Here is a 12841-nt window from a genome sequence, read left to right as displayed (position 1 = left end):
GAGACCAGCCACCAAACGGTGTCAGCGAGAGGGGACAAAGCCCCATCCCCGCCGGAGCCACCGGGGCTGCCTCGGGGTGTCCCGGCCCCCGAGCCCGGAGCAGCGCCAGGAGCTGCTCCCTGTCCCTTGGCCCCTGCTGGCCCTTTTGGGGTGTCCCTCATCCTCTCCCTTGTTACCCACGCGGGACCTTTGTCCCATCCCGCTGCGGTGGAAAATGCCCTGGCCGTGCCCCTTTGCTGGGCCACCCCGGGCTGCCATGCCAGGGCCACCCCGGGCTTCCCGTAGAGCAGGGATTGCCCGGGATTGCCCGGGATTGCCCGGGATTGCCCCAGGACCCGGCTGCCCTGGCACCACCAGTGCCCTCCAGCACGGGCAGCACAAGAGCAAGAAGACAATTCCCGAGTTTTCCTTGGAGTCCCTCCGTCCCTGGTGGAGCCAGAAGCGGGGTTCAGCTGCAGCCACCCCTGCTGCTGGCACGCTTTGGCCCTGGCCAGCCCCAGGGATGTCTGAGCCCGCCTGGCCTTGGCTCCGGAGCCGGGCACGGTGCCAGCGGCTTTCCCAACGCCCAGGGCACGGGAATGCAGCCCAGAGCCCGGCTCGGCGGCACGGAGCGGGGCTGGCACTTCCCTGGCATGGGCCAGGGCTGGCACAGGGCAGGGCTGGCCTTCCCTGGCACGGGGCAGGGCTGGCACAGAGCAGGGCTGGCCTTCCCTGGCATGGAACAGGACTGGCATATCCCTGGCATGGAACAGGACTGGCACTTCCCTGGCACGGAGCAGGGCTGCCACTTCCCTGGCACGGGGCAGGGCTGGCACAGAGCAGGGCTGGCCTTCCCTGGCATGGAACAGGACTGGCACTTCCCTGGCACGGAGCAGGGCTGGCACTTCCCTGGCACGGGGTAGGGTGGGCACAGAGCGGGGTTGGCCCCTCCTGCCTGGCACGGGCTCCTTTGCAGGCTCCTGCCTGGGCTCGGCTCCCCAAGGGTGGCAGGGCAGGGGGCTGTGGATGTGGATGTGGATGTGGATGTGGATGTGGATGTGTTTGTCCCGGCCGGTTCGCCCGCACTCAGCACATTCCTGCTGCCCTCCCTGGAGCTGGGACAGCGCTGGGAGGGAGCGGGGTCGCCCTGGCTGCTGCAGCAGCTCTGCAAGCAGCGAGCGGAGCGGGAGCTGGGAGGGCTTGGATGGCTTTAAACTGCAGGAGGGCAGGTGGAGATTACAGATAGCAGGAAATTGTTGGCTGTGAGGGCGGTGAGACCCCGGCAGCTGCGGCTGCTCCATTCCTGGAAGTGCTCAAGGCTGGCTTGGAGCAACCTGGGGTAGGAGAAGCTGTTCCTGCCTGCTCCCCAAGGCACTGGGACCGGGTGAGGTCCAAGGTCCCTTCCAGCCCAAACCACTCCAGGATTCTGTGATTTCATGGATCACCCATGTCCCACCCCCCTGCCTAAACACCTGAAATACCATTTCCTTCTGCTGAAGGATATTTCCAGCTGGGATATCTTTTGTGAGGTGCTCCCCAGCAAGTCCCTGCTGGGCTCCTGTGACAAAGCTGTGGCGGGCACATTCCCTGTGCCCGTCCCTGCCATCCTGTGCTGCTGCTGTTGGGGACATTCCCTGTGCCTGCCCTGCCATCCTGTGCTGCTGTTGGGGACATTCCCTGTGCCTGCCCTGCCATCCTGTGCTGCTGCTGTTGGGGACATTCCCTGTGCCTGCCCTGCCATCCTGTGCTGCTGTTGGGGACATTCCCTGTGCCTGCCCTGCCATCCTGTGCTGCTGCTGGCATGGACAATCCCTGTGCCTGCCCCTGCCATCCTGTGCTGCTGCTGTTGGGGACATTCCCTGTGCCTGTCCCTGCCATCCTGTGCTGCTGCTGTTGGGGACATTCCCTGTGCCTGCCCTGCCATCCTGTGCTGCTGCTGTTGGGGACATTCCCCTGCTCTGAATGCACTCCCCAGTCCCCTCTCCCTGCAGGCACGGGTGTTGTTCCCTCCTGGGCACGCCGGGCACGCGTGGCAGCCCCGGTGGGAATCGCCCAGGCCGGGCAAAGTCCGGGCTGGGGACGCGGAGAGCGGCGCTGGAATGAAAACAAACTTTGTCCATCCAGCGTGGGGCCATAAAGCAGCGCTTCCATGGGGGAGCACTGTCCTGCCCCACAAGGAATCACCTCCCAGCCAGCAGCCCCTGCTGCCTCCCGCAGCGAAGTTCCCTTTTTTCCCCAGGTTTTCCTTGGATTTCCCAGCGTGCAGGAGAGCTCCGGTGTGAGCAGAGCCAAACCAGCCCCAGCCATGCACACGGAACCAGGGAGCTGGGGTGGTTCTCAGTGACCTTCACTGGGGCTCCTGAGGGCAGCAGGGAGCTCAGGGGGCGTTAAATCGTTAATCTGGATTGGTTTTGTCTCCTAGAAATGCGTGGAGTGGGAAGAGTGTCTGGAAAGCAAAGAGGAAGGAGCGTGGAGTGAAGCCCAGGGTTTGATGGTTGCTGCAGTAGAGATAATGGAACTGAGGTGTTTATTTGAGAGCAGATTAAAAAATATAAACTAAAAGAAATAATATTTTAAAAATGCTCATGAGACCCTATTTCAGAGCTGCCTCCAGCCCTGGGGTCCAACATCAGCAGCACCTGGAGCTGCTGGAGAGAGCCCAGAGGAACCCATGGAGCTGCTGCAGGGCTGGAGCCCCTCTGGAGCCAGGCTGGGACACCTGGGGGGGCTCACCTGGAGAGAGGGGCTGGAATAGAATTCCCAGAGCAGCTGTGGCTGCCCCTGGATCCCTCCCAAGGCCAGGCTGGATGGGTTTGGAGAAGCCCTGCCCGGGTTTGGTCCCTGCTGGGACAGGGCCAGGGGCAGGGGCAGGTTCAGGGCCAGGGACAGACACAGGGACCAGGCCAGGGACACGGACAGGGACAGGAACAGGGGCATGGACAGGGACACGGATGGGACAGGGACCAGGCCAGGGATGGGACAGGAACACGGACAGGGACAGAACACGGACAGGATAGGGACAGGACACAGACACGAACATGGACATGGACAGGGACAGGACAGACACACGGACAGGACAGGGACAGACACACGGACAGGACAGACACACGGACACGGCAGGGACAGGGACAGGACAGACACACGGACAGGACAGACACACGGACACGGCAGGGACAGGGACAGGACAGACACACGGACAGGACAGGGACAGACACACGGACACGCCGCCGCCGTCTCTCTGGCGCCCTCTGGCGGCCGCGGCCGGGGCAGCACCCGGCGGCTCCCGCGCGGGGGAAGAACGCGTTTGTTTTTTAATTTAAACGTGATTTTGCAGTAAGGAAAAAGAGAACGGTGAGTCCAGCCTTAGCCACGGGATCCTGACGTGGAGAGCCCGGTGGGAGCAGTGGGATGAGGGTCTGCTTGTGCTGATCCCCGTGCTCCACTGTGGGGCTGCAGGCTGGGGGCCACCACCATCCCAGGGAGACACTTGGGCTGAAAACCAGAGGAAAAAGGGTGAGAAACCATCCCATGGAGAGGATGGAGGCAGGAGCAGGGTGGGATGGGGCTCAGGACATCCCATCCTCGTGGCACCTCCACACCAGTGGTGCAGAGAGTGGGGAGCCCTGTGGGGGAATGCGGGGTTTGTGCCCCAAGCCCAGAAGCTGTTTAGCAGGAATTAGAGGTGATGAAACAGCAGAAAAATGCAGCAGCACGTGCCCCAGGGCAGCTGCAGGGAGCTGCTTCCTGCCTGGCCTCACGGAGCAGCAATGTCCCGTGGGGCAGCAGCAGCCCCGTGGATGTCACCGTGTCACCGGGATGTGGTGACACTGCTTTCCACCTGCCACGAGGGGACGAGGACCTGCCACCACTTTCTGAAGCAGCACCTGTCAGGCCAATCCCTCAACATGAACCTGCAACAAGGGTGACTTATTTGTCTCGAGAAAATACACTTTCCCCGCCCAATGTGCATCATTTTCTAATTAAGGTCTTTCTGTGATCCAATGGCTTTGACCACGAACTTGTGCCATGGGCAGGATGGGATGCCTGCAGTGCCACCAGCCTGGGGACGATGCCACCATGCCACCAGCCTGGGGACTGCGCTCACTGCGGTGCCTTATCAGAGCTGTCAGCCCTGCAGCTCCCGCTCGTTCGTGTCCTTATCCAAGGCAGCAGCCCTGGGGACACAGCCCTGGGACGCTCCCTGAGCCACACGAGGCAGAGGCTGAAGCGCCCAGGGCTGAATCCTCGGCACGGGGAGGGGTTGGGGGTCCTGCTGCAGCTCCTGGGCTGCAGGCTGAGCATCTCCCGTGTGTCTGCAGGTTCTGGGCTGCAGGCTGAGCATCTCCCGTGTGTCTGCAGGTTCTGGGCTGCAGGCTGAGCATCTCCCGTGCGTCTGCAGGTTCTGGGCTGCAGGCTGAGCATCTTTATGTTCCTGCTCTGTCCGCAGCCCAGGGGCCAGGCAGGATGGGTGGGATCCGGGTAAGGGTTCACTTCCTGGGCAGGAGCTCTCCCGAACACATCCCGAGCCTCTGCAGCTCCTCCCCAGGCATTTCGTGTGCTGCTGAGCCAGCTCCTGGATGCTCAGCCTGTGAGCAGCCCCCTGTGCACTGCCCCGAGGTGCAGCCCCTTCATCACCCTGAAATTCCATGGAACAGGGTGCTCTGGATGCTCCCTGCTTCTCAATGTTCATCCCCAGTAAATTCCATGGAAGAGGGTGCTCTGGGTGCTCTGGGTGCTCCCTGCTTCTCAATGTTCATCCCCAGTAAATTCCATGGAACAGGGTGCTCTGGGTGCTCCCTGCTCCTCAATATTCAGCCCCCAGTAAATTCCATGGAACAGGGTGCTCTGGGTGCTCCCTGCTCCTCAATATTCATCCCCCCATAAATTCCATGGAACAGGGTGCTCTGGGTGCTCTGGGTGCTCTCTGCTCCTCAATATTCATCCCCCCCCCCCCCCCCCCCCCCCCGTAAATTCCATGGAACAGGGTGCTCTGGGTGCTCTGGGCGCTCCCTGCTCCTCAATATTCACCCCCTGTAAATTCCATGGAACAGGGTGCTCTGGGTGCTCTGGGCACTCCCTGCTCCTCAATATTCACCCCCTGTAAATTCCATGGAACAGGGTGCTCTGGGTGCTCTGGGCGCTCCCTGCTCCTCAATATTCACCCCCTGTAAATTCCATGGAACAGGGTGCTCTGGGTGCTCTGGGCGCTCCCTGCTCCTCAATATTCACCCCCTGTAAATTCCATGGAACAGGGTGCTCTGGGTGCTCTGGGCACTCCCTGCTCCTCAATATTCACCCCCTGTAAATTCCATGGAACAGGGTGCTCTGGGTGCTCTGGGCACTCCCTGCTCCTCAATATTCACCCCCTGTAAATTCCATGGAACAGGGTGCTCTGGGTGCTCTGGGCCCTCCCTGCTCCTCGATATTCCCAGCTCCGGGCTGAGGGAGCGCCCCAAGGATGCACAGAGAGCCCGGGGTGCACTGCACCTGCAGGATTTGGGGTGCCCTGTGCAGGGCAGGGCGCTGGCACGGGCTGGAGCACTGGGGCACCTCCCCGGCTGCCACCCGAGCCGAGCCGAGCCGAGCCGAGCCGAGCGTGCCACAACAGCCCCGGGGCTCGCTGGGGCCCACGGCGCTCGTTAGCAGAGCCGGTGCCTGTAATCAGCCTAATGAGGGGGTGCCGGGCCCGCAGCAGCAGCAGCAGGGGCAGCTCCGTGACCTCCTTTCGGCGCCTTTCATCCCCCGCTCCTGCGCTCCCTCACCCGGGCCGGCTCCGCCCGGGCACGCGTGGTCCGGGAGCCTCCTGCGGGCTCGGCCGGGGCCCTGCTCCGCTCCTGGGAATGCCGGAGTGGGAATATAGGCTGGGAATGCCGGGCTGGGAATGGCAGCCTGGGAATATCGGCCTGGGAATGCTGGAGTGGGAATGCCGGAGTGGGAATGGCAGAGTGGGAATGGCAGCCTGGGAATGCCGGCCTGGGGATGCCAGCCTGGGAATGGCAGACTGGGAATGGCACAGTAGGAATGCCAGCCTGGGAATGCCGGCCTGGGGATGCCAGCCTGGGAATGGCAGAGTGGGAATGGCAGAGTGGGAATGCCAGCCTGGGAATGCTGGCCTGGTCTGGGACTGCTGGCACCGGCAAGAACAGCTCCAGCTCACAGCCCAAAACTGGTGCTGGTGGCAGAGGAAATGTCACCCCTGCGCCGAGGGTTTCTGCACCAGAGCTGCCGCTCCTGCTGTGCCCAGAATCCCACTGAGGTCCCAGATCCCACAAGGGTCCCACATGCCACAGAGCCTGCCCCAGGGAATCCCAGCAGGGATAAGGGGTGCTCAGCCGAGCCCCAGGGAAGCCCAGCAGGGATAAGGGGTGCTCAGCCGAGCCCCAGGGAAGCCCAGCAGGGATAAGGGGTGCTCAGCCGAGCCCCAGGGAAGCCCAGCAGGGATAAGGGGTGCTCAGCCGAGCCCCAGGGAAGCCCAGCAGGGATAAGGGGTGCTCAGCCGAGCCCCAGGGAAGCCCAGCAGGGATAAGGGGTGCTCAGCCGAGCCCCAGGGAAGCCCAGCAGGGATAAGGGATGCTCAGCCGAGCCCCAGGGAAGCCCAGCAGGGATAAGGGGTGCTCAGCCGAGCCCCAGGGAAGCCCAGCAGGGATAAGGGGTGCTCAGCCGAGCTTGGGGAAATGCTGGCGGGATCAGTCTGTGTGCTGACACCCTCAAGGGGATCTCCCCTGTTCCCCAGGGGTCCTGCAGGCCTGGCTCCCCCAGAACCCAAACAGGAGGATGGGGCTGGGTGAGGAGAGCTGGGGCCCTGCCCCGTGGGCAAACAGCAGTGCCTGGGTGCTCCCAGCTGGCGTCGAGGGCTTGGCTCAGTCAGTTCTGTGCCACGTGCAGCTGCGGGGACAAGAAAACCGAAGCACCGGGGCTGGATCGTGTTTGGGACGGGTCCCTGGTGCGAGAAGGGCTGTGGGTGCCAGGGGCCTGGCATGGGTGGCACTGATCCCTGCTCCAGGAGGGTTATCCCAGCACCACCAGGCTCAGGGTGCAGCAAAGAGCTCGGCCCAGCTCCTGCTCCTCGCTCTCCTGCAACTGCCAGGTGGGAAATTGTCTTCCTTAACTCAGCCCTGCCTTGGCCGTGCCCCAAAATAAACCTACACTCGTTCCTGCCCTGCCTTGTGCTCCATAAAACAAAAGGACCTTTTTTATTTGTGTGGCAGATGAACTCTGCTCCACGCAGCCACTGGAGCGGCAGGCTGAGCGTGGTGAGGGTGAGCAGGAAGGATGAGAATGGTTGTTGGAATCCTAGATACTGAAAATTTTAAACTTTCTGTGCTGAAGGGCACAGACCCACAAAAAAAAAAAATACCATATTTGACCTGAGGCCGTGAAAAAAGCTTCCAAAATTAATTGATAACAGTGGGATTATGACTCTGTAGTTTGATTAGATGTGTGTAATATCACTAAGTAGAAGACTTAGGAGTTTAAAGTTTTAAAACATAGTGATATATATGGAGAAAAATAGAAGTTTTAGAACAACAGCTAGCTGTTCTTCTGCAGCTTATTCTTCATAAGTTCAAATGGTATTTTGGAACCGGACAGAAAAATCCGCATTGTGGACTTTGAGTGATTAGTTATTGGGTTGAAAGGGTGAGCAGGCGGGCTGAGGGAGATGATCATGATGAAGGTGAGAAGGCAGACTGAGGGTGATGGAGGTGGGCAGGCAGGCTGAGGATGATGATGATGATGAAGGGAGCAGTGTCCCTTGCAGCCCCATGCTGGGCAGGGTGCTGCGGGTGAGCGGGCAGGCTGAGGGTGATGATGATGAAGGCGAGCAGGCAGGCTGAGGATGATGATGAAGATGATGATGAAGGTGAGCAGGCAGGCTGATGACGATGATGACGATGATGAAAGGGGCAGCCCGCACCTCTCCCGGGCGCTGTGTGTGACTCAGGCCGCCCAGCTCGCAGCGATCCCGGCCCAGCCCAGCCCGGCTCCCTGGCCCTGCTCCAGGCCCCGCGGCCGAGCGGCTGCCCCGACAGGACGGGCGGGTTTGCAGCGGGCAGAGACCCAGCCCGGCTCCGTGCTGGCACGGCTCAGCTCAGCTCCATCCCACCAGCCCGGCTCCGTGCTGGCACGGCTCAGCTCAGCTCCGTCCCCACCAGCCCGGCTCCGTGCTGGCACGGCTCAGCTCAGCTCCGTCCCCAGCAGCCCGGCTCCGTGCTGGCACGGCTCAGCTCAGCTCCATCCCCACCAGCCCGGCTCCGTGCTGGCACGGCTCGGCACAGCTCCATCCCACCAGCCCGGCTCCGTGCTGGCACGGCTCAGCTCAGCTCCATCCCACCAGCCCGGCTCCGTGCTGGCACGGCTCAGCTCAGCTCCATCCCCAACAGCCCGGCTCCGTGCTGGCACGGCTCAGCTCAGCTCCATCCCCACCATCCCTGCCCCAGGCACCGCGCCTGGGTGAGGGTCTCCTGCGCGGGCTCGGTGCCGGTGTCACCCTGGGGCACAATGACACTTGTAGCTCAGAGGTTTCCAGTGCCCCAGGGACAGTGGCAGCCCAGATTTGGGCTGGCTGGCTGCTCAGGACGCAGGGCAGTGAGTCAGGCCGCTGCGAGATGGCTCTTGCAGGTCCTGGAGCTCCTGTGCGCATCCCACGAGCCAGAGCATCCCCATCACCGCTGGCACCCCTCTCAGAGACTCAATTCCCCCAGCACCACGGCCTGTGGGTCTGTGGGAGGGGGCCAGCAGGAGGCTGAGCTGCCCAGGAGGGGCAGTGGGGCAGGACCGGGGGAAGCACAGCTCCCCACACACACACAGAACACGGCCGGGGCTGCCCACGCTCCGTGGTTTAACGTGTTCCCCTTCCCGCTGCCCACAGGCTGCCACACCAGCACACCCAGCCTGAAATAGCGTGGCACGGGGGGAAAACCAGGCAGAGCAGGCCCTGCTCCAGCCATTCCTGTGGCCATGTGGCAGTGCCAGGGTGGGAAGTGGCAGTGGGCACCAAGCTGGGACAGCGGCAGCACAATGGCTGGTGCCACCCGAGTGTTTTTTCTTAAACACTTTTGCTGTTGTTAGTTTTTTTTACACAATGATGTAATTAATATATTGTAGATGATTTGGAGCCTTACCTTTTTTTAGTGCATTTTGGCTCAGTCTATGGCAGATGGTAGGATTGTGCTTTTACCTCTGGGGCAGTCAGTTTTTGGTGTACTGTGTGTTTCTTTAGGAGAAGGCAAACTGAGGCTGGTATTTTGCTGCTAGAGGAATGGAGAAAAATGTATTGGCAATATTGATAGTGCATACTATTTTGTTGCTTTGGACTCTAGCTTGTACTGGAGTTTTAGTGTGTTTGGCACAGCAGCGCTCAGCGGTGGAGTCACTTTATTTAATGCACGGCAGTTTACAGTCAATCCTTATTTTTTTTAGATTACACAGAGGCTAAATGGGGTTGTTGAAGGGTGAGCTGCAGAGGCAGCTGGAGCTGGCAGGGAGGAGCAGATTCTGCTCAGACAGCCACCAGCCTGCCCAGCAGGTTCCAATGGGCACGTCCCAGTCCTCTCAGCACTGCTGCTCTCGGCTGTTTCATGGAGACATCTCTAATTTTTCCCCCTGATTTCCCCCAGTAATGAGCGTGGGAAGAGCTGCTGGGGGTGCAGAGAGGGGCTCGGGCAGGAGGGCTTGGTGCCCAGCAGGAGCTGAGCCCAGCAGTGATGGGTCCTGTGTGTGCAGGCTTCCCTCAGTCCCACAGCGCTGTGATCCCCGTGCTCCTGAGCTCTCCTGAGCTTCCTAGGAGGGGAAACATAATTTTCTCCTCTTCTCTGTATTTTTAAATTAGGAAGGCAAAGCCTCTCTCCTCCAGGGCAGCTTCCAAAGGGGGTGTTTGGCCACTGCAGCCAAGGAGGCTCCCGTGTGCCCATCCCTGGAAGCGTTCAAGGCCAGGCTGGAGCACTGTGGTCTCGTGGAAGGTGTCCTTGCCCATGGCAGGGGGGGGAATGGAATGAGCTTTCAGGCCTTTCCAACCCAGCCCCTGCTGTGATTCCATGATTCCATCCCCCAGCCCCTCCTGGCACTGCCATTCCACAGCTTTGGGAGCCGGGGAAGGGGTGGCTGGAGCACAGCTCGCAGGAACCAGCCCAGCTCACAGAAATAGCAGTGACAGGAGGAGCGTTTGCTGTACCCGACCTTCTGCTTCGCGCGGCTCCAGTGCTGCTTCTCCAAACTAAAAATACCTCTTTACCTTGGCTGCTCCAAGGAAGAACACTTGCTCGGCAGGTTGTTTAGGATTCAGGGGAAGAGAGTTCAGGCAGAGCTCAATTAGTCTGCCTTAATTTACAAGCCAAGTTCTGTGTCTGCATGATTTGCTTCGCTCGTCTGTGCACATTTTAAAGCACGGAGCAATGCTGTGGGAGGGCGTTTTTCACTGCACGTACTTAGGGCAGAAATTCTGCTGTTATTCACATGTTTACAGCCCTCTTCGTAATGAAACTGCTGCATTTTCTGCCATATTAAAAAAAAAAATAAAAGAGCTGGCGATGTGCTGAAATGAGCAGGATATGTGGGAGGATAAAGATGTGCGTTGCAGATCGTGGATCTCCTCGTGAGCTCTGCCTTCCCCTGCTCGTTCCTGCTGTCCAGCTGGGCAGTGCTGGTTAATTCTGGGAGCTCTTCTCGGAAGGGATCCGTGTGCGGATGCAAGCTGAGAAGTTGCTACGTTTCTCTGTGATGTGTGTGAATTTTTTCTCACTCAGAAGTCATGGCCATACTTGACTTTATTTGGAAGCAATCTCTGTATTTCCCGTGGCCTGGAATCACAGAACCATTAAAGTCAGAAAAGACATCCAAGATCCAACCTAAGGGAAGAATTCTGATAAAAAAATCCTCCAAGCAACATCCTCCTTGTCCATAAGTGATTCTGTCAGCCTATGCTGACAGCAAAATAACTGAAAACCCCACAAACCGGATTTATAAAGTCCAGAATGAGGAAAACCATGGTTTTGGAATGGATCAGGGACCCGGCCGGACACTTTTCCCCCTGCTGCGAACTTGCTGCATTTCCTATTCCTGCTTATTAAGCAGGCAGCTGACAGCTGCTGGCAAAGCTTGGGAATAGCAGAGGGGCGCGGCGTGTCCGGAGGCTCTCCGGGCCTCTTTTGGGCAGCAGCTCGGGAGCAGCTCCTTAGGTGGGATAGCCCTGCGTGTCCCAGCCAGAAATAGCCCTGGGAATCTGCTCCCCTGGCCGCTGGGAACGCCGGGCTGCTCGCTGGGAAAGGGGAACACATGAGTCTGTGGTGCAGGAGGGAGCCAGCCCAGCCTTTGGTGGCAGCTCCTGGAGGATCTCTGGGTGTTTTGGGTTTTTAATCACCCCCTCGCTGTCTGAGTGCAGACACTGCCACCCATCCTCCCCTCGGAGGCTGCAGTGGGTCTGTGTCCTGATCCACTGTGGGCTGGGATTCCAGCAGGGCTCTGCCTGTCCGCTGGGGAAAACTCATCAATTTCAACGTGCCAATTAATGAGCTGATCTTCAAATTAGGCCTAAACACAGGTGACTTCTGTCCTGTCCTTGTCCTTCACATGAGCAATGACCTTGTGTGGGTGCAGCACTAGGATCTTCCCTCGGTGTAAAGAATTCCTTTTAGTTTAAATACTTTTAACACCCTTTTTTAAATATCAGGAATGGTAATGTTGTCTTGAGCCCGGAAGTGCCTGAAAACTGTGAATTATACTCGAGGAAAACGTTGTTTTTTGGACTTTTGACCCATGTGGCTGACTGTGGTGCCGTTTTAATGCGAACAGCAGTGTGCAAGCACGGCGTGTGACACTCCAGAGCGGAGCTGGAGCTTCCTGCAGGTGCAATTCCTGCTTCCTGCTGCACGGAATGCACACCTCTGCTGGTTGTGCCCACGTGGTGAGCATCTCCCTCTGTGTATTACGCACTCCAGCCTGTTTTCATCAGAGAATGGAATGGTTTGGGTTGGAAAGGACCTTACAGACTGTCTGGATCTACCATGGGTGGGGACACCTTCCATTGTCCCAGGCTGCTCCAACCTTGGACGTTCCAGGGATCCAGGGGCAGCCACAGCTGCTCTGGGCGCCCTGTGCCAGGGCCTGCCCACCCTCAAAGCCAGGAATTCCTCCCCAATATCCCACCTGGGAGAGGGAAACCATTCCCCTTGTCCTGTTTGGCATGTGTTTAACCCAAAGTGTCACCCCAAACCTTTTACCATTGGAAATTTGTGGGGTACTGAGCAAATATCAGCAGCACAGGGGAGCCCCTCGGAAAGCAACAAAAGGCAGATGCTCTGCCTCCCCTTGGAGCTGCAAATCCCAGCCCTCGGAGCCCATTTCCTGAGCAAATCCCCTCCCATAAAGCTGCCGGTGCCATCTGGCAGGAGCACGTCAGGGATGCGAGCGGGAATTGTTGCTGTTTTGTCCCTAAAACGTGCGTGTGGTGCCGTGTGCCTCGGAGCGTGTGACGGGGAGCCCAGGCTTTTCCTGGGAATGTCCTTTCCAGTAGGTGCTGCGTGGTGCCCTCTGATTCATCCCTAAAAGGCTCTGGGAGAACGTGTTCCGTCCTTAGGGTGTAATTTATGGGGATTATTCATATCCCACAAGAGGGGGAGCTGCTGCAATCCCCCTCAGAGTCGCCGCAGGAGGGGATTCCTCAAAATCCTCCCCAAAAGTGAGCACGGGGAGCTGTGGCACTGCAGGGAAACATAATACATAATATATAATGAAGAACAATCCATGAAACCAAAACTTTATTCATTTATTTGAAGAAACTGAACTAAAACCACCAAGCTTTGGCATTTTCCAAATGCCAATTTTAAGAAACTAAACTTTGGAGTTTTCCAAACCAGTTGGTGTTGAG

This window comes from Melozone crissalis, unplaced genomic scaffold, assembly GCF_028551555.1.
Source record: "Melozone crissalis strain CALT ecotype California unplaced genomic scaffold, PUWL_Pcris_2 ptg000254l_1, whole genome shotgun sequence".
Taxonomy (NCBI): domain Eukaryota; kingdom Metazoa; phylum Chordata; class Aves; order Passeriformes; family Passerellidae; genus Melozone; species Melozone crissalis.
This window is presented reverse-complemented; position numbering follows the sequence as displayed.